At 37.7% G+C, this 25,655-nt stretch overlaps 1 non-coding gene across 1 annotated transcript; it reads left to right on the top strand.

Annotated features, from left to right (window-relative positions):
- Nucleotides 1–8,142: 8,142 nt before the first annotated feature.
- Nucleotides 8,143–8,250, top strand: LOC130983797 (small nucleolar RNA R71). Its single transcript, XR_009087772.1, has one exon. It is a non-coding gene; the product is annotated as a small nucleolar RNA R71 (small nucleolar RNA).
- The last annotated feature ends 17,405 nt before the right edge of the window (nt 8,251–25,655 follow it).

Genomic DNA, 25,655 nt, shown 5'->3' with positions numbered 1-25,655 from the left:
CCTATGACATCCTATACGATTAAGTTCTAACCAACTACCCATTCTTCATTTTTCCACATGCTCATGTATCCCTTTTCGTTTCACAACACATATGCATTGATTTTATTAAGCTACACTTTGCTTTGGGGCATTTTGTCCCCTTTTTCATTTCTTTCTCTCTTTTTTTTCTTTTTCTTTTTCTATATTTTTTTATTCTTTTCCATATTTTTTTTTCCTTTTTTTTCTTTTGGTTTTCTCATTTTTTTATACAAGAGCATCAATGCATAAGGTCTATACATTTGATCAATACACGAGCATGTACCCAATTCCCAATATTTACAACAAAAATACAAAACTACCCTTTTATTCCCCCAATGTCCCAAGAGTTCCCACACTTGAATGGTACTCACACACACTAGCCTAAGCTAATCAAAGATCCAAATAAAGTTGATTTTTGAGTTTTAAAAACTAAATCTCATACTTCTAAGCCTCCGATCTCACCCCTTATGTATTAAATCATTATGATATACCTAGCAATGAGGAAGGAGCTAGGGGATGTGGTAACTTGCGAGTGAAGCAAGGGGAAAAGTTATGATCAATGATGATCAACGATGATTATATGAGATATGGAAGATGACGGTGGACGTAACGTGTATGCCATGAGCCGAAGGGCTATATTTATTGATAAATGGCTAGTTCTTGATTGAACCATGAGCCGAATGGCTGAGTTATTGCCGGGTTACGGTAAAGCCATTATTGATTATGGCTGAGTATAAATGTATATATGATTAATGAATGAATGTGTTAAATGGATAATAATAGAAGATGTTGAAATGTGATGTGTAACCCCGTGTAGTAGGCAGTGGCGTTGTCCACTTGCTCCGAGTATGAGACGGAAAAGGATGTTTATGATAAATGAGTTAATTATGGAGTTTTGAATGAATGTAGCTCTGATACCTGGGTAGTAGTAAGGGTTGGGGTTCGTCCCACTTGCTCCAGGTTAATGTTTGAGATTTGATAACAATGAAGATTGATAATATGAATTGAGATTGAATGAATATATGTTTGAGATACCTGGGCAGTAGCAAGGGTTGTGGTTCGTCCCGCTTGCTCCGGGTCAATGCTTAAGATACTTGGGTAGTAGTAAGGGTTGTGGTTCGTCCCACTTGCTCCAGGTCAGAGATTATGACGCCTGGGTACTAGCGGCAGTAGTGGTGAATCCACTCGCTCTAGGTTGAGCTTTTAAACACCCGCTTGGGTAGTAGCCGCAGTAGTGGTTATTCCACTGGCTCTGGGTTGAGCGGGTAGTAGCAAGGGAGTTGTAGCTCAAACCTACTTGCTCCGCAAGGGGTGTTTCTGTCCAATGGTTAGCTACCAGGACATGTCGGGTTGGCTATATAACCGACAGATGATATCATCAGCCAAAGGGCAGGCATACATTATTTGCATATGTTTGAATTGTTTGGGTTTGCCTATTTGTTTTGGATTTCTACATCATATATGCTATGTTACCTGATTATGTGCTACTTGTTCTACTTGTACCTTATTTGTGTATTACTTGCCTGTATTTCTTGTGTTTGTACAACTGAGAGGCCCTTCATGCTGGTGTCGGTGGAAGCTAGGGGCTGTTCTTGATGAGATGATTTGATGATACGATTGCATGATGATGATGATCATTGAATGAGCTAATTTGAGCTCCCTGGGAAGACGCAGTGAAGTGGTTTCACTAGCTTCAGGTGAGAGTATGATGTATTGACACAAAATTGCTGAGGTAGAACAATTGGTGATGGTTTTTTTTATGATTCTGAATCTGATTCGTGAGAGAGTCAGTGGTGCACGAAATTGTGATCAATACTTTTCAAAACATAAACAATCCCTAGTAATGGCTCCAAAGACTTGGTGCTCAATACCATGGCATAAACACAACTTCGCACAACTAACCAGCAAGTGCACTGGGTCGTCCAAGTAATAAACCTTACGCGAGTAAGGGTCGATCCCACGGAGATTGGTGGTATGAAGCAAGCTATGGTCATCTTGTAAATCTCAGTCAGGCAGACTCAAATGGGTATGATGATGAACGAAAATAACATAAAAGATAAAGATAGAGATACTTATGCATATCATTGGTGAGAGCTTCAGCTAAGCGAATGAAGATGCCTTCCCTTCCGTCTCTCTGCTTTCCTAATGTCTTCATCCAATCCATCTTACTCCTTTCCATGGCAAGCTTATGCAAGGGTTTCACCGTTGTCAGTGGCTACCTCCCATCCTCTCATTGGAAATACGTCCCTGATGCCCTGTCACAGCATCGGCTATCCATCTGTTGGTTCTCAATCAGGCCGGAATAGAATCCAGTGATTCTTTTGCGTCTGTCACTAACGCCCCGCCCTCAGGAGTTTGAAGCAGTCACAGAATCATTGAATCCTGCTCAGAATACCACAGACAAGGTTAGACCTTCCGGATTCTCTTGAATGCCGCCATCAGTTCTTGCCTATACCACGAAGACTCTGATCTCACGGAATGGCTGGCTCGTTTGTCAGGCGAGCACTCGGTTGTCAGGCGATCAACCATGCATCATGTTATCAGAAATCCAAGAGATATTCACTAAGCCTCAGATGCTTGTAGAACAAGAATGGTTGTCAGTCACCTTGTTCATAGGTGAGAATGATGATAAGTGTCAATCATCACCTTCATCAAGTTGAAGAACAAGTGATATCTTGGACAAAGAACAAGCGGAATTGAATAGAAGAACAATAGTAATTGCATTAATACTCGAGGTACAGCAGAGCTCCACACCTTAATCTATGGTGTGTAGAAACTCCACCGTTGAAAATACATAAGAACAAGGTCTAGGCATGGCCGAATGGCCAGCCTCCCAAAGTGAGTTCAATCATCAAAACATGATCAAAAGACTCTCTATATTACAATAGTAAAAGGTCCTACTTATAGAAAACTAGTAGCCTAAGGTGTACAAAGATGAGTAAATGACATAAAAATCCACTTCCGGGCCCACTTGGTGTGTGCTTGGGCTGAGCAATGAAGCATTTTCGTGTAGAGACTTCTCTTGGAGTTAAACGCCAGCTTTTATGCCAGTTCTGGCGTTTAACTCCCAATTAGGTGCCAGTTCCGGCGTTTAACGCTGGAATTTCTGTAGGTGACTTTGAACGCCGGTTTGGGCCATCAAATCTTGGGCAAAGTATGGACTATCATATATTGCTGGAAAGCCCAGGATGTCTACTTTCCAACGCCGTTGAGAGCGCGCCAATTGGGCTTCTGTAGCTCCAGAAAATCCACTTCGAGTGCAGGGAGGTCAGAATCCAACAGCATCTGCAGTCCTTTTCAGTCTCTGAATCAGATTTTTGCTCAGGTCCCTCAATTTCTGCCAGAAAATACCTGAAATCACAGAAAAACACACAAACTCATAGTAAAGTCCAGAAAAGTGAATTTTAACTAAAAACTAATAAAAATATACTAAGAACTCAACTAAAACTACTAAAAACATACTAAAAACAATGCCAAAAAGCGTACAAATTATCCGCTCATCACAACACCAAACTTAAATTGTTGCTTGTCCCCAAGCAACTAAAGATCAAATAAGATAAAAAGAAGAGAATATGCAGTGAACTCCAAAAACATCTATGAAGATCAGTATTAATTAGATGAGCGGGGCTTTTAGCTTTTTGCCTCTGAACAGTTTTGGCATCTCACTTTATCCCTTGGAACTCAGAATGATTGGCTTCTTTAGGAACTCAGAATCCAGATAGTGTTATTGATTCTCCTAGTTAAGTATGATGATTCTTGAACACAGCTACTTATTGAGTCTTGGCCGTGGCCCAAAGCACTCTGTCTTCCAGTATTACCACCGGATACATACATGCCACAGACACAGAATTGGGTGAACCTTTTCAGATTGTGACTCAGCTTTGCTAAAGTCCCCAATTGGAGGTGTCCAGGGTTCTTAAGCACACTCTTATTGCCTTGGATCACAACTTTATTTCTTTCTTTTTCTTTCTCTTTTCTTCTTTCTCTCTTTTTTTTCGGTTTTTTTTTTTTTTTTGCTTCTCTTTTTTTTTTTGTATTCACTGCTTTTTCTTGCTTCAAGAATCATTTTTTATGATTTTTCAGATCCTCAATAACATGTCTCCTTTTCATCATTCTTTCAAGAGCCAATATTCATGAACCACAAATTCAAAAGACATATGCACTGTTCAAGCATACATTCAGAGAACAAAAGTGTTGCCACCACATCAATATAATTAAACTGTTATAAAATTCAAAATTCATGCAATTCTTTTCCTTTTCAATTAAGCACGTTTTTATTTAAGAAAGGTGATGGATTCATAGGACATTCATAACTTTAAGGCATAAACACTAAGACACTAATGATCATAAGACACAAACATGGATAAACATAAGCACTAAAATTCGAAAAAACAGAAGAATAAAGAACAAGGAAATCAAGGAACGGGTCCACCTTAGTGATGGCGGCTCTTCCTTCCTCTTGAAGGTCCTATGGAGTGCTTAAGCTCCTCAATGTCTCTTCCTTGCCTTTGTTGCTCCTCTCTCATGATTCTTTGATCTTCTCTTATTTCATGGAGGAGAATGGAGTGTTCTTGGTGCTCCACCCTTAGTTGTCCCATGTTAGAACTTAATTCTCCTAGGGAGGTGTTTAGTTGCTCCCAATAATTTTGTGGAGGAAAGTGCATCCCTTGAGGCATCTCAGGGATCTCATGATGAGAGGGGTCTCTTGTGTGCTCCATCCTTTTCTTGGTAATGGGCTTGTCCTCATCAATGGTGATGTCTCCCTCTATGTCAACTCCAACTGAATAACAGAGGTGACAAATGAGGTGAGGAAAGGCTAACCTTGCTAAGGTGGAAGTCTTGTCCGCCACTTTGTAGAGTTCTTGGGCTATGACCTCATGAACTTCCACTTCTTCTCCAATCATGATGCTATGGATCATGATGGCCCGGTCTAAAGTAACTTCGGACCGGTTGCTAGTGGGAATGATTGAGCGTTGGATAAACTCCAACCATCCTCTAGCCACGGGTTTGAGGTCATGCCTTCTCAATTGAACCGGCTTGCCTCTTGAATCTCTCTTCCATTGTGCGCCCTCTTCACATATGATTGTGAGGACTTGGTCCAACCTTTGATCAAAGTTGACCCTTCTTGTGTAAGGATGTTCATCTCCTTGCATCATAGGCAAGTTGAACGCCACCCTCACACTTTCCGGACTAAAATCCAAGTATTTCCCCCGAACCATAGTAAGATAATTCTTTGGATCCGGGTTCATACTTTGATCATGGCTCTTGGTGATCCATGCATTGGCATAGAACTCTTGAACCATCAAGATTCCAACTTGTTGAATGGGGTTGGTAAGTACTTCCCAACCTCTTCTTTGGATCTCATGGCGGATCTCCGGATATTCACCCTTTTTGAGTGAAAAGGGGACCTCGGGGATCACCTTCTTCAAGGCCACAACTTCATAAAAGTGGTCTTGATGCACCCTTGAGATGAACCTATCCATCTCCCATGACTCGGAGGTGGAAGCTTTTGCCTTCCCTTTCCTCTTTCTAGAGGTTTCTCCGGCCTTGGATGCCATAATGGTTATGGAAAAACGAAAAAGCAATGCTTTTACCACACCAAACTTAAAATGTTTGCTCGTCCTCGAGCAAAAGAAGAAAGAAGAGAGTAGATGAAGAAGAAATGAGGAAGAGGGAGATGGTGGTGTATTCGGCCAAGGAGGGGGAGAAGTGGTGTTTTGGTTGTGTGAAAATGAAGGGGTTAAGAAGGGTTTATATAGGAGAGAGGAGAGATGAGGTTCGGTCATTATGGGTGGGTTTGGAAGGGAAAGTGGTTTGAATTTGAAGGGTGAGGTTGGTGGGGTTTTATGAAGGATGGATGTGAGTGGTGAAGAGAAAGATGGGATTTGATAGGTGAAGGGATTTTGGGGAAGAGGTATTGAGGTGATTGATGAATGGGGAAGAAGAGAGAGGGTGGTGGTGGGGTTGGTGGGGGTCCTGTGGGGTCCACAGATCCTGTGGTGTCAAGGAAAAGTCATCCCTGCACCAAATGTTGCTCAAAATCACGTTTTGAGCCATTTCTGGCGTTAAACGCCGGGCTGGTGCCCATTCCTGGCGTTTAACGCCAGGTTCTTGCCCTTTTCTGGCGTTTAACGCCAGTCTGGTGCCCCTTTCTGGCGTTAAACGCCCAGAATGGTGCCAGACTGGGCGTTAAATGCCCAACTGCTAGCCTCACTGGCGTTTAAACGCCAGTGAATTCTTCCTCCAGGGTGTGCTGTTTTTCTTCCTGTTTTTCATTTTGTTTTTGCTTTTTCAATGGATTTTGTGACTTCTTATGATCATCAACCTACAAAAAAACATAAAATAACAAAAGAAAATATATAAAATATAATCATTGGGTTGCCTCCCAACAAGCGCTTCTTTAATGTCAGTAGCTTGACAGAGGGCTCTCATGGAGCCTCATAGATACTCAGAGCAATGTTGGAACCTCCCAACACCAAACTTAGAGTTTGAATGTGGGGGTTCAACACCAAACTTAGAGTTTGGTTGTGGCCTCCCAACACCAAACTTAGAGTTTGAATGTGGGGGCTCTGTTTGACTCTGATTTGAGAGAAGCTCTTCATGCTTCATCTCTATGGTGACAGAGGGATATCCTTGAGCCTTAAACACAAAGGATTCTCCATTCACTTGAATGATCAGTTCACCTCCATCAACATCAATCACAGCCTTTGCTGTGGCTAGGAAGGGTCTGCCAAGGATGATGGTTTCATCCATGCACTTCCCAGTCTCTAGGACTATGAAATCAGTAGGGATGTAATGTTCTTCAATCTTAACCAAAACATTCTCTACAAGTCCATAAGCTTGTTTTCTTGAGTTGTCTGCCATCTCTAGTGAGATTTTTGCAGCTTGTACCTCAAAGATCCTTAGCTTCTCCATTACTGAGAGTGGCATGAGGTTTACACTTGACCCTAAGTCACACAGAGCTTTCTTGAAGGTCATGGTGCCTATGGTACAAGGTATGGAAAACTTCCCAGGATCTTGTCTCTTTTGAGGTAATTTCTGCCTAGACAAGTCATCCAGCTCTTTGGTGAGCAAAGGAGGTTCATTCTCCCAAGTCTCATTTCCAAATAACTTGTCATTTAGCTTCATGATTGCTCCAAGGTACTTAGCAACTTGCTCTTCAGTGACATACTCATCCTCTTCAGAGGAAGAATACTCATCAGAGCTCATGAAAGGCAGAAGTAGGTCCAATGGAATCTCTATGGTCTCATGTTGAGTCTCCGATTCCCATGGTTCCTCATTGGGGAACTCATTGGAGGCTAGTGCACGCCCATTGAGGTCTTCCTCAGTGGCGTTCACTTCCTCCCCTTCCTCTCCAAATTCGGCCATATTGATGGCTTTGCACTCTCCTTTTGGATTTTCTTCTGTGTTGCTTGGAAGAGTACTTGGAGGGAGTTCAGTAACTTTCTTGCTCAGCTGTCCCACTTGTCCTTCCAAATTCCTAATGGAAGACCTTGTTTCAGTCATGAAACTTTGAGTGGTTTTGATTAGATCAGAGACCATGGTTGCTAAGTCAGAGGAGTTCTGCTTAGAATTCTCTGTCTGTTGCTGAGAAGATGATGGAAAAGGTTTGCCATTGTTAAACCTGTTTCTTCCACCATTATTATTGAAACCTTGTTGAGGTCTCTCTTGATTCTTCCATGAGAGATTTGGGTGATTTCTCCATGAAGAATTATAGGTGTTTCCATAGGGTTCTCCTAAGTAATTCACCTCTTCCATTGAAGGGTTCTCAGGATCATAAGCTTCTTCCTCAGATGAAGCCTCCTTAGTACTGCTTGGTGCATTTTGCATTCCAGACAGACTTTGAGAAATCAAATTGACTTGTTGAGTCAATATCTTGTTCTGAGCCAATATGGCATTCAGAGCATCAATCTCAAGAACTCCTTTCTTCTGACTTGTCCCATTGTTCACAGGATTCCTTTCAGAAGTGTACATGAATTGGTTATTTGCAACCATTTCAATGAGCTCTTGAGCCTCTGTAGGCGTCTTCTTCAGATGAAGAGATCCTCCAGCAGAGCTATCCAAAGACATCTTGGATAGTTCAGAGAGACCATCATAGAAAATACCTATGATGCTCCATTCAGAAAGCATGTCAGACGGACATTTTCTGATTAATTGTTTGTATCTTTCCCAAGCTTCATAGAGGGATTCTCCATCCTTCTGTCTGAAGGTTTGGACTTCCACTCTAAGCTTGCTCCATCTTTGAGGTGGAAAGAACTTTGCCAAGAAGGCATTGACTAGCTTTTCCCAAGAGTCCAGGCTTTCTTTAGGTTGAGAGTCCAACCATATCCTAGCTCTGTCTCTTACAGCAAAAGGGAATAGTATCAGTCTATAGACCTCAGGGTCTACCCCATTAGTCTTGACTGTGTCACAGATTTGCAAGAATTCAGCTAAGAACTGATGAGGATCTTCCATTGGAAGTCCATGGAACTTGCAATTCTGTTGCATTAGAGAAACTAATTGAGGTTTAAGCTCAAAGTTGTTTGCTCCAATGGCAGGGATAGAGATGCTTCTCCCATAAAAATCAGGAGTAGGTGCAGTAAAGTCACCCAGCACCTTCCTTGCATTGTTTGCATTATTGTTGTTTTCGGCTGCCATGTCTTCTTCTTCTTTGAAGAATTCGGTCAGGTCCTCTAAAGAGAGTTGTGCTTTGGCTTCTCTTAGTTTTCTCTTCAAGGTCCTTTCGGGTTCAGGGTCAGCTTCAACAAGAATGCCTTTGTCTCTGCTCCTGCTCATATGAAAGAGAAGAGAACAAGAAAATGTGGAATCCTCTATGTCACAGTATAGAGATTCCTTGAGGTGTCAGAGGAAAAGGGAAATAGAAAGAAGAAGGAGAAGGAGAATTCGAACTTTACTTAGATAAGGTTCGAATTGTGCATTAAGAAGGAGTGGTACTCCATAAATAGAAGGATGTGAGAAGGAGGGAAGAGAATTTTCGAAAATTAATTAGAAAGATATCAAAAACATTTTGAAAATTGATTGATAATTTTCGAAAATTCAAAGAAAAAAAAAGAAATCAAGTGATTTTTGAAAAAGATTTTGAAATTAGAAATTAAAAAGATTTGATTGAAAACTTATTTTGAAAAAGATGTGATTGAGAAGATATGATTTGAAAACAATTTTAAAAAGATTTGATTTGAAAACAATTTTTAAAGATATGATTTTAAAAATTAATGACTTGCCTAACAAGAAAAGATATGATTCAAACATTAAACCTTCCTCAACAGGAAAGGCAACAAATTTGAGATGTTCAATCAAATCATTAATTGTTAGTAAGTATCTTTGAAAAAGGAAAGAAATTGATTTTGAAAACATTTGATTGAAAAGATATGATTTGAAAAAGATTTGATTTTGAAAAACTTTGAAAACTTGAAAAAAATTGATTTGAAAAACAAAATCTTCCCCCTTTGCCATCCTGGCGTTAAACGCCCAGAATGGTATCCATTCTGGCGTTTAACGCCCAAAATGCACCCTTTTTGGGCGTTAAATGCCCAACCAGGTACCCTGGCTGGCGTTTAAACGCCAGTTTGCCTTTTTCACTGGGCATTTTTGAATGCCCAGCTTTTTCTGTATAATTCCTCTGCAGTATGTTCTGAATCTTCAATTCTCTGGATTATTGACTTGAAAAGATACAAAATAAAAAATATTTTTGGATTTTTAATAATCAAAATGCAACAAGAATCAAATAACAATGCATGCAAGACACCAAACTTAGCAGTTTGTATACTACTGACACTATATGAGACACATAAACACTCAAGTCAAGAGAATTCAAAGATCAGAGTAAGAAATCATCAAGAATTACTTGAAGATCCTTAAGACACATGAATGAATGCATGCAATTGACACCAAACTTAAAATGAGACACTTAGACTTAAGCAAGAAATATTTTTGGTTTTTATGATTTTCTTATTTATTTTTTTTTTTTTGTGTTTTTCGAAAATTAAGTGAAAACATCAAAATTCTTAATGAGAATTTCAGGAATCAGTGCAATGCTAGTCTAAGACTCCGGTCCAGGAATTAGACATGGCTTCACAGCCAGCCAAGCTTTCAAAGAAAGCTTCGGTCCAAAACACTAGACATGGCCAAAGGCCAGCCAAGCCTTAGCAGATCACTGCTCCAAAAGTAAGATTGATAAAAAATATCAACAAGCTTCTGTGATGATAAGTTGAAACCTCGGTCCAATGAGATTAGACATGGCTTCTCAGCCAGCCAGATTTCAACAAATCATCATGAAACTCTAGAATTCATCTTCAAGAATTTCGAAAAAAAATAAATGCCTAATCTAAGCAACAAGATGAACCGTCAGTTGTCCATACACAAGAACAATCCCCGGCAACGGCGCCAAAAAACTTGGTGCACGAAATTGTGATCAATACTTTTCAAAACATAAACAATCCCTAGTAATGGCTCCAAAGACTTGGTGCTCAATACCATGGCATAAACACAACTTCGCACAACTAACCAGCAAGTGCACTGGGTCGTCCAAGTAATAAACCTTACGCGAGTAAGGGTCGATCCCACGGAGATTGGTGGTATGAAGCAAGCTATGGTCATCTTGTAAATCTCAGTCAGGCAGACTCAAATGGGTATGATGATGAACGAAAATAACATAAAAGATAAAGATAGAGATACTTATGCATATCATTGGTGAGAGCTTCAGCTAAGCGAATGAAGATGCCTTCCCTTCCGTCTCTCTGCTTTCCTAATGTCTTCATCCAATCCATCTTACTCCTTTCCATGGCAAGCTTATACAAGGGTTTCACCGTTGTCAGTGGCTACCTCCCATCCTCTCATTGGAAATACGTCCCTGATGCCCTGTCACAGCATCGGCTATCCATCTGTCGGTTCTCAATCAGGCCGGAATAGAATCCAGTGATTCTTTTGCGTCTGTCACTAACGCCCCGCCCTCAGGAGTTTGAAGCACGTCACAGTCATTCAATCATTGAATCCTACTCAGAATACCACAGACAAGGTTAGACCTTCCGGATTCTCTTGAATGCCGCCATCAGTTCTTGCCTATACCACGAAGACTCTGATCTCACGGAATGGCTGGCTCGTTTGTCAGGCGAGCACTCGGTTGTCAGGCGATCAACCATGCATCATGTTATCAGAAATCCAAGAGATATTCACTAAGCCTCAGATGCTTGTAGAACAAGAATGGTTGTCAGTCACCTTGTTCATAGGTGAGAATGATGATGAGTGTCAATCATCACCTTCATCAAGTTGAAGAACAAGTGATATCTTGGACAAAGAACAAGCGGAATTGAATAGAAGAACAATAGTAATTGCATTAATACTCGAGGTACAGCAGAGCTCCACACCTTAATCTATGGTGTGTAGAAACTCCACCGTTGAAAATACATAAGAACAAGGTCTAGGCATGGCCGAATGGCCAGCCTCCCAAAGTGAGTTCAATCATCAAAACATGATCAAAAGACTCTCTATATTACAATAGTAAAAGGTCCTACTTATAGAAAACTAGTAGCCTAAGGTGTACAAAGATGAGTAAATAACATAAAAATCCACTTCCGGGCCCACTTGGTGTGTGCTTGGGCTGAGCAATGAAGCATTTTCGTGTAGAGACTTCTCTTGGAGTTAAACGCCAGCTTTTATGCCAGTTTGGACGTTTAACTCCCAATTAGGTGCCAGTTCCGGCGTTTAACGCTGGAATTTCTGTAGGTGACTTTGAACGCCGGTTTGGGCCATCAAATCTTGGGCAAAGTATGGACTATCATATATTGCTGGAAAGCCCAGGATGTCTACTTTCCAACGCCGTTGAGAGCGCGCCAATTGGGCTTCTGTAGCTCCAGAAAATCCACTTCGAGTGCAGGGAGGTCAGAATCCAACAGCATCTGCAGTCCTTTTCAGTCTCTGAATCAGATTTTTGCTCAGGTCCCTCAATTTCAGCCAGAAAATACCTGAAATCACAGAAAAACATACAAACTCATAGTAAAGTCCAGAAAAGTGAATTTTAACTAAAAACTAATAAAAATATACTAAGAACTCAACTAAAACTACTAAAAACATACTAAAAACAATGCCAAAAAGCGTACAAATTATCCGCTCATCAGTCAGCGAGCTGGGAATCATATGAGATATGAACTAGATTTAGTATCCCCTTACGACAGATGCCTATTTATGGATTAGTGAGAATCTAGGCTGGATACTTGGTGAAAAGGAGTTTAGGATGCTTAGTGAGTTTTTATTGCAGTGCATTGTATTTATTTGGCACTTTTACCGTACTGGGAACCCATGGGCCCGGGGTTCTCATTCCGTATATATCTCTTATTTTTCAGATACAGGTCTCGGTGCTCAGAAGTGAGTTGTGGGTCGTCTAAGAGACGGCGAAGATCGTTATTTTCTCTACCTTGTGTTTTGCTTAGAATCTCTCCACCTTTGCTTTGAAAGGATTATATTATGTATTGAACTCTTTTGGAACTTACCTATAGAGGTTCTTATGTTTCCTTTGGGAGAGATTATGATATACTGTTGTCAGTTACTTTCATACTATACCCTAGCCGGCCTAAACTTCACGGGTCGCGACTAGTGGCTATTTACTTATGTTATATATATATCCATCTGTTATCTATCTCTTAATCTCTTTTATGCCTTGTCTGTATATCACGTTCGGCTTAACAGTTTAACTTTTTGTTGTCGAAACGTGAGTGATACGTCTTTACGATTTTATTTCTACTCTTTTCAGGCTTCTCGATTAATACTCCTTTCGAAATTACCTATATTTATATATTAAAAATCCACCTGAGAGTCGTACCACCGTAATATCATTGACTTATGACTCGAGCATAAGGATTTGAATATTAGGGTGTTACATTATGGTATCAGAGCAGTTCGTCCTCGTGAGCCTGAGGGATGGAACTGCTTATGCTTCAATGCATACTCTGATTCTGTACGTGTGCTAGTTAGGGTATCTAACCGATACATCTAGCATGAAGTCCATGAGTGTACCTTTGGTACCTTGAAGCACTATACTTCTGATATTGAGACTGATCAACTTGATATCGATTGTTTGGTGTGTATTGGAACCAGATGGCGCCTCGTGGACCCAGTCGGGGATGTGAGAGAGATCGTACTAGTACACAGGAACCGGAAATCAACCCGAATAACCCGGCAAACCTTATGGCGGCGTTGGAGAATATGGCTGCTACTATGTAGGCCACTGCGGAGGCCCTTGGACAACAGATAAACAATAATGGCAAGGGGCCTGATACCTCCTGCAGCAGGGGATGATCCTATCACTTGGGATGCCTTCTAGGTGGAATTCTATAAGAAGTACTTTCCAAATTCCGCCAGAATAGCCAAGGAATTGGAGTTACTGCAGCAAAAGCAAGGTGCTAAGTCTGTATCTGAGTATACAGACAAATTTGAGGAGCTATTCAGGTTTTCTCGCATCTGTCAGGGTGCTCTGGGAGACTTCGAGGAATGAAAATGCATTAAGTATGAAGGAGGGCTCCGGAGCGACATCTTGAGTTCAGTGGGACCAATGGAGGTCCGAACTTTTTCAGAGTTGGTGAATAAGAGCAGAATTGCTGAAGAGTGTGTGAAAAGGAGGGTTGCAGAGAAAGGAAGTCATAGAGAGCACAACCAAGGATTCGCACCAAGGGGTCGAGAGTTTGAGGAGAAAGGATACGTATAACACTTTCTCCGAGGACGGAATAACTTTATGATGAGTGAGCAGTCCCAAAGAAACGGTAAGGGAAAACGGGCAGTGACTGCTTCTAATGTTTTGAGCTATCAGAGATGTGGAAGTCATCTCCCAAATAGGCCGTGCCGATTGGGGTTAGGTGTATGTTACAAGTGCGGGTTACCAGGGCATGTATCAAGAAATTGCCAACAAGGAGAGAGTCAGGATGCGGGCCGATTGCAACAGTAAGATTGAGGTAATTGCAATAATCAGGCTTAAAGGACAGTGCGTGATTTTATAATACCGCATGTACAGTAAAACTGAGAATGTCAAGCTTAATATTAGACTGAGAAGCAAATCGGATGGTCCGAGTAAGGAATTGCCTTAATACGAATGGATAAATGCCTGTGATGTAAATGATTTTCTGTTGAGAATGATGTGTTGTGTTTGTTATGTAGTTGGTTGATTTCTGGATTTTTTTATTTTTGTGAAACGGATTGAACCTGTGACTTTTAGTTCCTTTGATTTAAATAGATAAGAAATGGTCCTAAATGATGGATTTGGAAATGTTGATTTGAAATGCCAATCATGCTAAGTTGTGGTTGGGTACTTGAGGAAATAAGTGATGGAACTAATACTTGACGAGAAATCAAAGTGGCATAGCGGAAGCTTGCTAAAGCGTTAGCATAGTATGGTAATAATAAGGAAAAGTGGGGTATGATTAGAAATGCTTTATGCTTTGAGTACTTAAAAGTTTAGTGAGCTTATACAAATAATGATTCTAGATAATTGAAATTAATTGTGGCTGTGAGCTTTGATGGTTCTAAAGCGGATGAGGAAATTATCATTGATGCGTAATCGGATTTAGATGATGATTGAGTGTAAGTTGTCGTGTTCGAGAGATGAGTGCTATGATGTTTGGTCATGGTGACCTTGGATTTAGATCAAGATTTGTAATGATCGGTTTCAGAGGAATCGTTTGGAAACCTTTAAATTGCAATGCTGATGCGGTACTGAGATTGGTTTGAGGGAACCCGTGACGGGTGGTAAACTTCAATTTTTGGGGAGGTGCTGTTGAATTTTTTTTCCAAGAATTTGAAGGAGTGTTGGTTATATTTTTGAAAATGATTTTTGATATGAGTAACTTCAACAAAAGAGATGTGTCTCGAAAGCTTTTATAGATTAGTAAAGGAAAGCGGATTCTTAAGAGTTTGTCAGCTTGTTAGTCCAAACTCATTGAATTCTAAAAACGAAGAAAGCTTTGATTGATTATAGTGATGTGGGATGATGACTATGATTAACGATGATGGCAATCTTATTGATGACATGATTTGAGATTTAATAAGGTGTTAGTTGATGAGACGATAAAAGTAAGGAACGGGGCTGTTGGTCGGCGTTGAACGAATGACTGAGACCCTCGAAGATAGAGAAATTAGAGCGCGGCAACGGAAGCGCGCAGAGTAAGAAGGACCTTGGAACTGTTATACATTTGATATAAAGGCAGACTATGCTCGCGTACTTGCAGTGATGGATGAAATTTTCGAGGGCGAAAATTTCTGTTAGGGGGTAGAATGTAATACCCAGTCTAACCGAAATTAATTAAATAATAAGTTAAATAGGAGTGAATATGGTTGGAAGATTTGGCAATTGGATTTTGATGATTTAAATATGATATTTGGATTCAGTGAATTTTTCCGAGTCGGAAAACATAGTTTTCTGCGTAAAAGCGCGCAGTAAAATTTGACTGGTAGTATCGGCTGAGATCTGTCTAGTACTACAGCTGAGAAAATTGATTATGAGTAAATAAGACTAAGAAATGAGAAATTATTATTAGGGGAGGTAGAAATATTTAAAGTGCGATTTAGAGTGCTAATCTTAAAGGTTTTGGCCCAAAATTGGGCCAACAGACAAAAATAAGTGAACCGAGCCTAAGTGGGCCCAAGACCCAACATATATAAACATTAGTTATGAGCATTTCAGCTCATTTTGCCCTAAAGAATGAGTGTTGGGCGCTGAATTGAGAAGAGAGAAGAGAAGAGAAAAAACCTAACTCTCTTTGATCTTCAAACTACCATAACTTGAGCTACGGAGCTCCGATTGACGAGCCGTTTGCGGCCATGCGTCGCTCTTCTCATTCTCTACAATTCTATCTAAGTTTTGTGGTGATTAATCCACTGTCCTCTGCCCAGTTTTCATTTTCCTCTTCAAATTCGAATTTGGTTTGGGTTTTGAGGAAACCTTGTGATTTTGATTGTTTAAGAGTGCTCTAGTATGAGCCATGGGTGATATTCATCACAAACTTCAGTGGGTTAAGGTAAGAAAACCTCCAACCCTTGTGAATTGTCATTTTTATGAGCCCTAGGTTGATGTATGTATGTAATATTGGTTATGTTAGTGCATTTGATGGTTTTGGTGCACAATTGGGAGACTGGTGTTGCTTGAGGAGCTTTGGTGAGGCTTGGAGCTAAGGGTTGGTGGAGACTTCCAAAGAAGAGGCTCAATTGATTTGGCTACAAGAGGTACGGTTTAAGTTTCATTTAAGTACCGTGTGGTATGATGAGAATTCCTAGGCTAGATGCCCCTAGGATTAAGTTTGGATTGTGTAAATGGTTGGTGCTAATATGCATAGTTGGTATGTAATGTGAATTAATGATTGGGTTGAGAATTGTGTGGCCTTGTATGCTTGGTGTATTGAAATTTTGATGTATTGGGTAATGAGTATTGATTTGTGGTTTATGCATTTAAATTGTGAAATTGGGCCGGAGGCCGTAAATTTTGGGTCGGAGGCCGGAAAGAGGTAAGGAAGGTAAGTTGATGTGTGCATTGTATGATGACACAAGTGATTGGATGAATTTCAGATAATGAATATATGAATGATTGGGTTGGTTATTGAATAATGAGGTTTGAGGAGTTGAAGTATGGAATTTGGTAATTTTTGGTGAAATTATGTAGATGAGGTATGTTTGGTTTTGGTTGAGAAATATTATGTGGTCATATATGTGATTATGATTATTGATGTCTTGATGGTATGATGATGCATGAGAGGTATATATATTGTGATATATACTTGAGGAATGATTAAGGTTGATTTGTGGGTAAAACCACGTGATAGTGAGTATGATATTGATTATGTATAATGATGGTTGATTGGAAATAGTATTGTTGGAAATTGAGATGAGGAAGGATGTATGACATGTTGATGTGTTTGTAATTTAGCCATTTGTTTGAAATGGGTAAAAATGGTTATATGGCGGTTTTGTGAATCGTGGTAAAGTGTTAATGTATGAGTTGAGGAGGCTTGATATTGAATTTGATATATTTTGATTGATTTCAAAGAAAAGAGATGAAATTGGCATGTTTTGATTGATTTTGAAAAGAGTTGAAAATGGCTTGTTTTGAAAATGGCACTTTGTGGTTTTGTATGAAAAATATTGTTTTTGGGCATACTTTGACGGGACATAACTTGGACTACGGATTTTTGTTTTGTGCCAAATCTATTTAGAAATGAAATTGGATCCGGGACGTCCATGCCGTTTGAAGAACGGGTGAAAAACAATTTAAAATGAGAAAGTTATGTTCGTCGGAAGATTCGGGGTTGAATCTGTGAATTCTGCAGCTTTTAACTTAGAAAATTTATAGCAGAATAACCCTCCACGCGTAGGCGCACTTGGCGCGTACGCGTCGTTCTTCAAGAAGGCACCATCCACACGTGCGCGTGGTGTGCGCGTGCGCGTCGATGCGCTGCACCCAATGCCCAGCCATTTTTCCCGAGAGTTGTGCCAGAGTTGTGCCAGTTTTGTGCCTGGGGCGCAAATGCACCCACGCGTACGCGTGGCTGACGCGTACGCGTCGTCTGGCTGTGTTTTAATCTGCGCGTCCGCGTGTATGATGTATACGCGTCGATGAGCTTTGTGGCCATTCACGCGTGCGCATGGAGTACACGTACGCGTGGCCTTGTTTTCATCCCAAAGTTGATTTTTGAGTTTTAAAAACTAAATCTCATACTTCTAAGCCTCCGATCTCACCCCTTATGTATTAAATCATTATGATATGCCTAGCAATGAGGAAGGAGCTAGGGGATGTGGTAACTTACGAGTGAAGCAAGGGGAAAAGTTATGATCAATGATGATCAACGATGATTATATGAGATATGGAGGATGACGATGGAAGTACCGTGTATGCCATGAGCCGAAGGGCTATATTTATTGATAAATGGCTAGTTCTTGATTGAACCATGAGCTGGATAGCTGAGTTATTGCCGGGTTACGGCAAAGCCATTATTGATTATGGCTGAGTATAAATGTATATATGATTAATGAATGAATGTGTTAAATGGATAATAATGGAAGATGTTGAAATGTGATGTGTAACCCCGGGTAGTAGGTAGTGGCGTTGTCCACTTGCTCCGAGTATGAGACGGAAAAGGATGTTTATGATAAATGAGTTAATTATGGAGTTTTGAATGAATGTAGCTCTGATACCTGGGTAGTAGTAAGGGTTGGGGTTCGTCCCACTTGCTCCAGGTTAATGTTTGAGATTTGATAACAATGAAGATTGATAATATGAATTGAGATTGAATGAATATATGTTTGAGATACCTGGGCAGTAGCAAGGGTTGTGGTTCGTCCCGCTTGCTCCGGGTCAATGCTTAAGATACCTGGGTAGTAGTAAGGGTTGTGGTTCGTCCCACTTGCTCCAGGTCAGAGATTGTGACGCCTGGGTAGTAGCGGCAGTAGTGGTGAATCCACTCGCTCCAGGTTGAGCTTTTAAACACCCGCCTGGGTAGTAGCCGCAGTAGTGGTTATTCCACTGGCTCTGGATTGAGCGGGTAGTAGCAAGGGGGTTGTAGCTCAAACCTACTTGCTCCGCAAGGGGTGTTTCTGTCCAATGGTTAGCTACCAGGACATGTCGGGTTGGCTATATAACCGACATATGATATCATCAGCCATAGGGCAGGCATACATCATTTGCATATGTTTGAATTGTTTGGGTTTGCCTATTTGTTTTGGATTTCTACATCATATATGCTATGTTACCTGATTATGTGCTACTTGTTCTAGTTGTACCTTATTTGTGTATTACTTGCCTGTATTGCTTGTGTTTGTACAATTGAGAGGCCCTTCATGCTGTGTCGGTGGAAGCTGGGGGCTGTTCTTGATGAGATGATTTGATGATACGATTGGATGATGATAATGATCATTGAATGAGCTAATTTGAGCTCCCTGGGAAGACGCAGTGAAGTGGTTTAACTAGCTCCGAGTAAGAGTATGATGTATTGACACAAAATTGCTGAGGTAGAACAATTGGTGATGGTTTTGTTTATGATTCTGAATCTGATTCGTGGGAGAGTCAGCGAGCTGGGAATCATATGAGATATGAACTAGATTTAGTATCTGCTTACGACAGATGCCTATTTATGGATTAGTGAGAATCTAGGCTGGATACTTGGTGAAAAGGAGTTTAGGATGCTTAGTGAGTTTTTATTGCAGTGCATTGTATTTATTTGGCACTTTTACCGTACTGGAAACCCATGGACCCGGGGTTCTCATTCCGTATATATCTCTTGTTTTTCAGATACAGGTCCAGGTGCTCAGAAGTGAGTTGTGGGTCGTCTGAGAGACGGCGAAGATCGTTATTTTCTCTACCTTGTGTTTTGCTTAGAATCTCTCCACCTTTGCTTTGAAAGGATTATATTATGTACTGAACTCTTTTGGAACTTGCCTATAGAGGCTCTTATGTTTCCTTTGGGAGAGATAAGGATATACTGTTGTCAGTTACTTTCATACTGTACCCTAGCCGGCCTAAACTTCGCGGGTCGCGACTAGTGGCTATTTACTTATGTTATATATATATATATATATATATATATATATATATATATATATATATATATATATATATATATCCATCTGTTATCTATCTCTTAATCTCCTTTATGCCTTGTCTGTATATCGCGTTCGGCTTAACAGTTTAACTTTTTGTTGTCGAAACGTGAGTGATACGTCTTTGCAATTTTATTTCTACTCTTTTCAGGCTTCTCGATTAATACTCCTTTTGAAATTACCTATATTTATATATTAAAAATCCACCTGAGAGTCGTACCACCGTAATATCATTGACTTATGACTCGAGCATAAGGATTTGAATATTAGGGTGTTACAATTTTTTCCTTTTGGCTTTGGTTGATTAATTGGTGACTCTTGAGCTGTCAAACTCATCGTGATTGATAATTAATATCTTTGCTGATTGATTTAGATTCCTATAACTCTAGTCTTTTCTCAGGAGTTGACTAGGACTTTAGGTGTTAAATTGATTTGTCCACTTAACTTACCTTCATAGTTAGAGGTTGACTGAGTGGTAGCAAAAATATAATTCTCATCACCATTGATAAGGATAACTAGGATAGGACTTCCAGTTTTCATACATTGCTAAGAGATTTTCTAATTATTAATTTATTTTTCTTATCAATTAAATTATTTGTTCAAACCTTTTCAAAACCCCAAAAATATACCTTTGCATAACCAATAATAAATCATACTTCCCTGCAATTCCTTGAGAAGACGACCCGAGGTTTAAATACTTCGGTTATCAATTCCAAAGGGGTTTATTACTTGTGACAACCAAACGTTTGTACGAAAGGATTTTCTGTTGGTTTAGAAGCTATACTTACAACGCGATTATACTTTTATATTTCTTTACCGACAAGAAATCCGATCGTCAAACCCTTCCTTACCTATTTCCTTCATTTATTTATTCTAATTCTTATCTCATTGAATTAGTTTATTGATATGTGTTTCGGTGCGTTGATATAGAGCTTTTGAAATTGGGAATCTGCCTGGGCTATGGAAGCTTTGTGTGCCATTTTTTAAGAGACACTGTTAGAATTCAGAGAGACAGGAACATTTTACTTGGATGGTTCAAACCTTGCTTTGTTCTTCAGAAGGATCTTAGGTGTAAATTCTTCTTTTGTACGCCTTCTGAAATTCCTTCCTTTCTTATTTTGGTTTGCCTTAGTCACTAAACAAGAAGATGAAGAATATTTTGGAATTCAAAACTTAGTCCATGAAGGTGATATTTTTTTAAAGGAAAATTTAGCTAATTTATTAACAACCATGGTTAGTAAAGTAACCTCTTGATTACTGTTGTGATGGAAGCCATCATTTCACAATTCATATTTTAAAGCAGCCTCATTTGTTAACACAGATACTTCATGCACAAGAAGTATAGTTTACAGCTATCTATTGTTTTGCTACTTAGAGTTAATAATACCCCAAAAGAAAAAGTAAAAGTCATTGTCAACCATTAATGTTTGTTTTCGAAAAAAAAACATGTAAATTGTATGGCTTCTAGATAGCAAAGTCACAGAGTTGGTATTGTCCTTGCGATTGATGTGGTTCCATCCATTCTATTAATTGCACCAAGTTCTTAATAACAACATACATTTACAATAGATGACATAAATTATAATTTAAAAACCTATTGAATAACATTGGATTAATTTTTGGTTTGATTGCATACTCTAAACATAGACATTTTAACAATTTGACAAAAGTATCGTCATTTTTTATAAATATTAGTCTTTTGAAAAAAAAATTCATTTGAACACCATGTTTATGAAAATCATTAACTTACTTCATCATCATCATCATCATCATCATCATCATCATCATCATCATCATCATCATCATCATCATCATCATTTAAATCTGTTATGTCCAACAATTTATATAATATAGTAGAATAAAATTATAAAAAAAATTGCCAAAAAATGTTTTCCAAAAGGACACTTGTTCAAAATTAAAATAATAATATAATCGCATCATATACAAATTATGAAAAATGATTAAAATTTCTAATTATACTCCTATTTTTTAAATATATAATAATTTAATGATTAATATTTGAGTAAATTAGTTTATACCATATATTTTTTTTATCTTAATTATCAATTGTCACAGCTATTTTAAAAAAATATTTAAATCATTATAAACAATTATTTTTTTTAAAAAAATTGTCTAATTATATATTAGAAATAATTAAATAAATAACAAAGATAAAATTAAAAAAATTTGTATAATAGTTACTTTTTTGCCTTTTAATAATAGTTAAAAGTTTTGAAAATATTCATCAAGGTTTATTTTGTTTTAATTTTGTTCTAGAAGAAGTTTTCACTTTCAATTAAATGTACCTTTCCTGAGTATTTTTTACATAATTTTACAAGTCTTTATTTATAATTTTATTCTTTTATACTATATAAATTGTTGGACACAACATAGCTTTGAATAACGACGACGACGACAGTGATGAAGTAAGTTAATGATTTTCATAAACATGATGTTTAAATGTTTACCAAAGGGACATTTGATCGAAATAAAAATAATAATATAATCACATCATATGCAAGTTATGAAAAATGATTAAAAATTTTAATTATACTCCTATTTTTTAAATATATAATTGGTTGACATTATATAATAATTTAATTATTAATATTTGAGTAAATTATCTTTTATAGAAATTTACTGTCAACGATATATTTAATTCAAATTAAAAAATTTTTAGGATAAAATTAAAACAAAGTAAAACTTAAAGTATTCCTTAAATTTTAAACAAATTTCAGAGGCAAAAAATATACTTTACCTAAATTTGTAATTATCATCTACTTACAATTCTAAACTCTTTTAGAGAAGTTTTGTAAAAAAAATTTCTGAAAATATGATTTTACAGTAAACAATTAACATAGTAAGTTGAGTCTTGCTCCTTAAAAGCTCATCTTTATTTATCCATCCCAACTCTTTCATTATTTAGTATTTTACAAGGTCATTTTGCACTTAATGTTAGCTAAACCATGCAAGACCTAAAACTTGTGAAATTTATTGCATGTTAGGAAAGTAGGTGTGCTTTCAATGACCTATTAACATTCTATAAATGGAGTTCAACAAGCATTGGTCACCACAAGGTATTGTTTGGAGTTTGTCAAGTACTCCATCTTACACTTTATATTTTTCCTTTTAAATTTTTCTTACAACTTGAGATCAAGTATGAGTGATATACCTCCCACAGAAATAGAGGTTCCACAACTCCCTGATGAGGTTATAAGTGAAATCCTCTATTTATGTGACGCTCTAACCATTGTCAGTTTTAGTGCTACTTGCCGTTATTGGAGGCAAAGGATAACTTCGTTTGACTTTCTCAGTTAAATCTCAAAGATATGGAAAAGGCATGGCTGCTCATTGTTCATTCACTTTGGGTTTGCATCTCCTGTTGGTGGATTGGATCATGAAGATTGATGCCGTTACCGAAAAAACCGACTACCTGAACTTGCCTTTTCTTTTAACCCAACACAGCTAGTTTTAGCTCATTGGAGTCGAGATGGGAGTCTTCTGTATCCGTTACTCCTCCCTTGGAAGAAGAAGCCACTTGATGATTTGGAATCCACTTATTCAAATGCCTCGGGTACTAGATGATCCTTTGCAACGTAGTTCTTGTGAGGGTTCCTTTACTTATGTCTTTGCGCACTTTTTGAATAGTGTTCATTATGCAATTTTGCATGTTTTTAAAGATGAACCCAAAAGCACTGCTTACACTTTATCTATGTATACAAGTTTCACTAGAAACTGGCATGTTAGGATTTCATGTCCTTCATATGTGCAACGGTTGGATCCTTCGTATATTGCAGCTAGTGGTGTTGTGTATTGGCTTGCTGACCGTGAAGACAGTAATCAACCATACATTGTATCTTTCTCATTGATGACATTGACTTTTGGCCAAATTTACGTTCCTCCTGAAGCTATGTCTCATTGTGGTTGTCTTTTGGTTAGAGATGGATGTCTATGTTTAGCATCAAATAATCACACATTCTATTCATACAACTCAGTTATATGGCAGATAAGTGACACCAATGAAGGTGTTAACTGGTCACAACTATTTACATATAATGGAATAGGTACTTTGTACGTGCCAGCTGTCATGGTTGATCATGATGTTATCCAAGTTATGGAGAGGCACCTACAACTAGTTGGGGCTCAAGTCATCGCGTACTCTCAGTTTTTTTTGTTTGATATACCCCGTTGAACGCACAAGAAACAGGTTTCATCGAGTTTTTTATGATAATCATGTTAAAATTAGATCTATCCATGCATATGAAAAAACTTTATTTCTCGTGTGATGGATTACCTAAAAAGTTGTAATAGTCATGCTTTGCTGCAAACTATGTTTGCTAGGACTTAGGGTTTAAAGTTTTAGAGATTGTGTGCTATTTAGAGTTGGTTTTAATGGAACACTATGTCTCTGCTTATTGTGATTTTTTTAGTCTGTATGAGTGTTACCACCAATGTCAGATATTGGTTCGACTAGAATTGTCCAAGGAAGACCATCCATGGCATTGCTGGTTCGTTTGTAGTATTTATCCTTTATTTTTAAGTTCATCTGCCTTATTTGTGTTGTAAGGGTTTTTATTTAATTTGGTGCAAAATATTTTATTCATTATGCTATGTTTTTATGGTTATATACTTTGATGGGTTTGAAAAGAAATTGTTCGATCTCTTTCTCTTAAAAAGACATAACACATAGTGAGAGTTTGCCAAATGGTTTCAGTTGTAAACCGTATTTGATGAGCAAGTTATATTTAAAATATAAAATATTAAAGTTTTGAATGATTTAGAGAGTTTGATTTTGCTACGAAACAACTTTGGATAAATAAAAAAAAGATTGGTCACACTAAACATAGCATCCGACTTCAATTTTAATGAAATTATTTGGAAAAAAGGTAATATTGTTACATAAAATTCTCCTAGCATTTACTATCATAATAAAAAAGTTCTTTGAAAAAAGAAAATAAATGATTTTATCATACACACAATTCTAATAAGATTAAAAATATTTGAAGAAACTAAAATAATATTGCTTGCATGCACCCCTATCATTATCACAAACAGGATAACACCTTACATGTTAAAGTACTGTTTTGTTAGTGTATTAACAAAAGTAATTACATTTAATATTTGTTTATGTCCATGCTACTTGAGTTATAATGAACTATGCTAAATGGGTCTTGACTTTCTCAAGATATTAAAGGGTAAGTGTAATCATTACTTAACAATCTACTTTTACCTATATGTATATTTATTAATTTGCATCTTTTAAGACTTTACTCACTTATTATTATCAAGTGGTTCAAGATAAAAAAAATTAAATGAAGATGGGACATGAAATACTGCTTCAGGAGTTCAGGTCATTTCTAAAATATTTTCTTATTTATTGTGGAGTAGTTCAAGATAAAGAATTAAATGGAGATGAGATATGAAAGATTTCCTCCTATCATTTCAATCTTTCTTACATTGTCTTTAGTATACTTAAAACTTAATAGATGCTAGATTAATATCAAAATAAGAAATACTATGATACTATTATTTATAATTTTACATTTATTAAGTTTTTAAATATTATTTACTATTTTTTAGGAATTATTAAGTCATTCAAAAATATAATATAGATACATTGAAAAATTTTTAAATTCTTCATTATGCAGCGACAAATTCATTATCGTATCATCTAAAATTCACTTTAGTATACAGTCAATGATAATAATTATTATAAAAATAAATTAATAGAGATAAATCAAAATATACAAAATAAAATTATTTGCTAAAATTGCAGATAACTATTTTTTGTAATTAAGTATTATAAATAAATAATGGTTAAATAGTCTAATTAGTGAAGATGGTTGTTCACATCATCATTTATTTTTTTAAGTTTGTTATCATCATTTATTTTTCATACTAAAAGTACAGTGCACGCAGCCATAATTTAGCAAAATATTAACACCAATAATAATGGTTAGCCTCTTTATTTGCTTTTTGCCACCTTTACTATTTAATTTAAAGTTTGCATCATCTACTATTTCCTTTTACATCTATTACATATTTGTCAGGTAGCCAAATAATTATAATAT

The sequence above is a fragment of the Arachis stenosperma genome, chromosome 5, assembly GCF_014773155.1.
Source record: "Arachis stenosperma cultivar V10309 chromosome 5, arast.V10309.gnm1.PFL2, whole genome shotgun sequence".
In the NCBI taxonomy this organism is placed as follows: domain Eukaryota; kingdom Viridiplantae; phylum Streptophyta; class Magnoliopsida; order Fabales; family Fabaceae; genus Arachis; species Arachis stenosperma.
The sequence above is the reverse complement of the archived record's forward strand: the minus strand, read 5'-3'. Positions and strand labels throughout refer to the sequence as shown.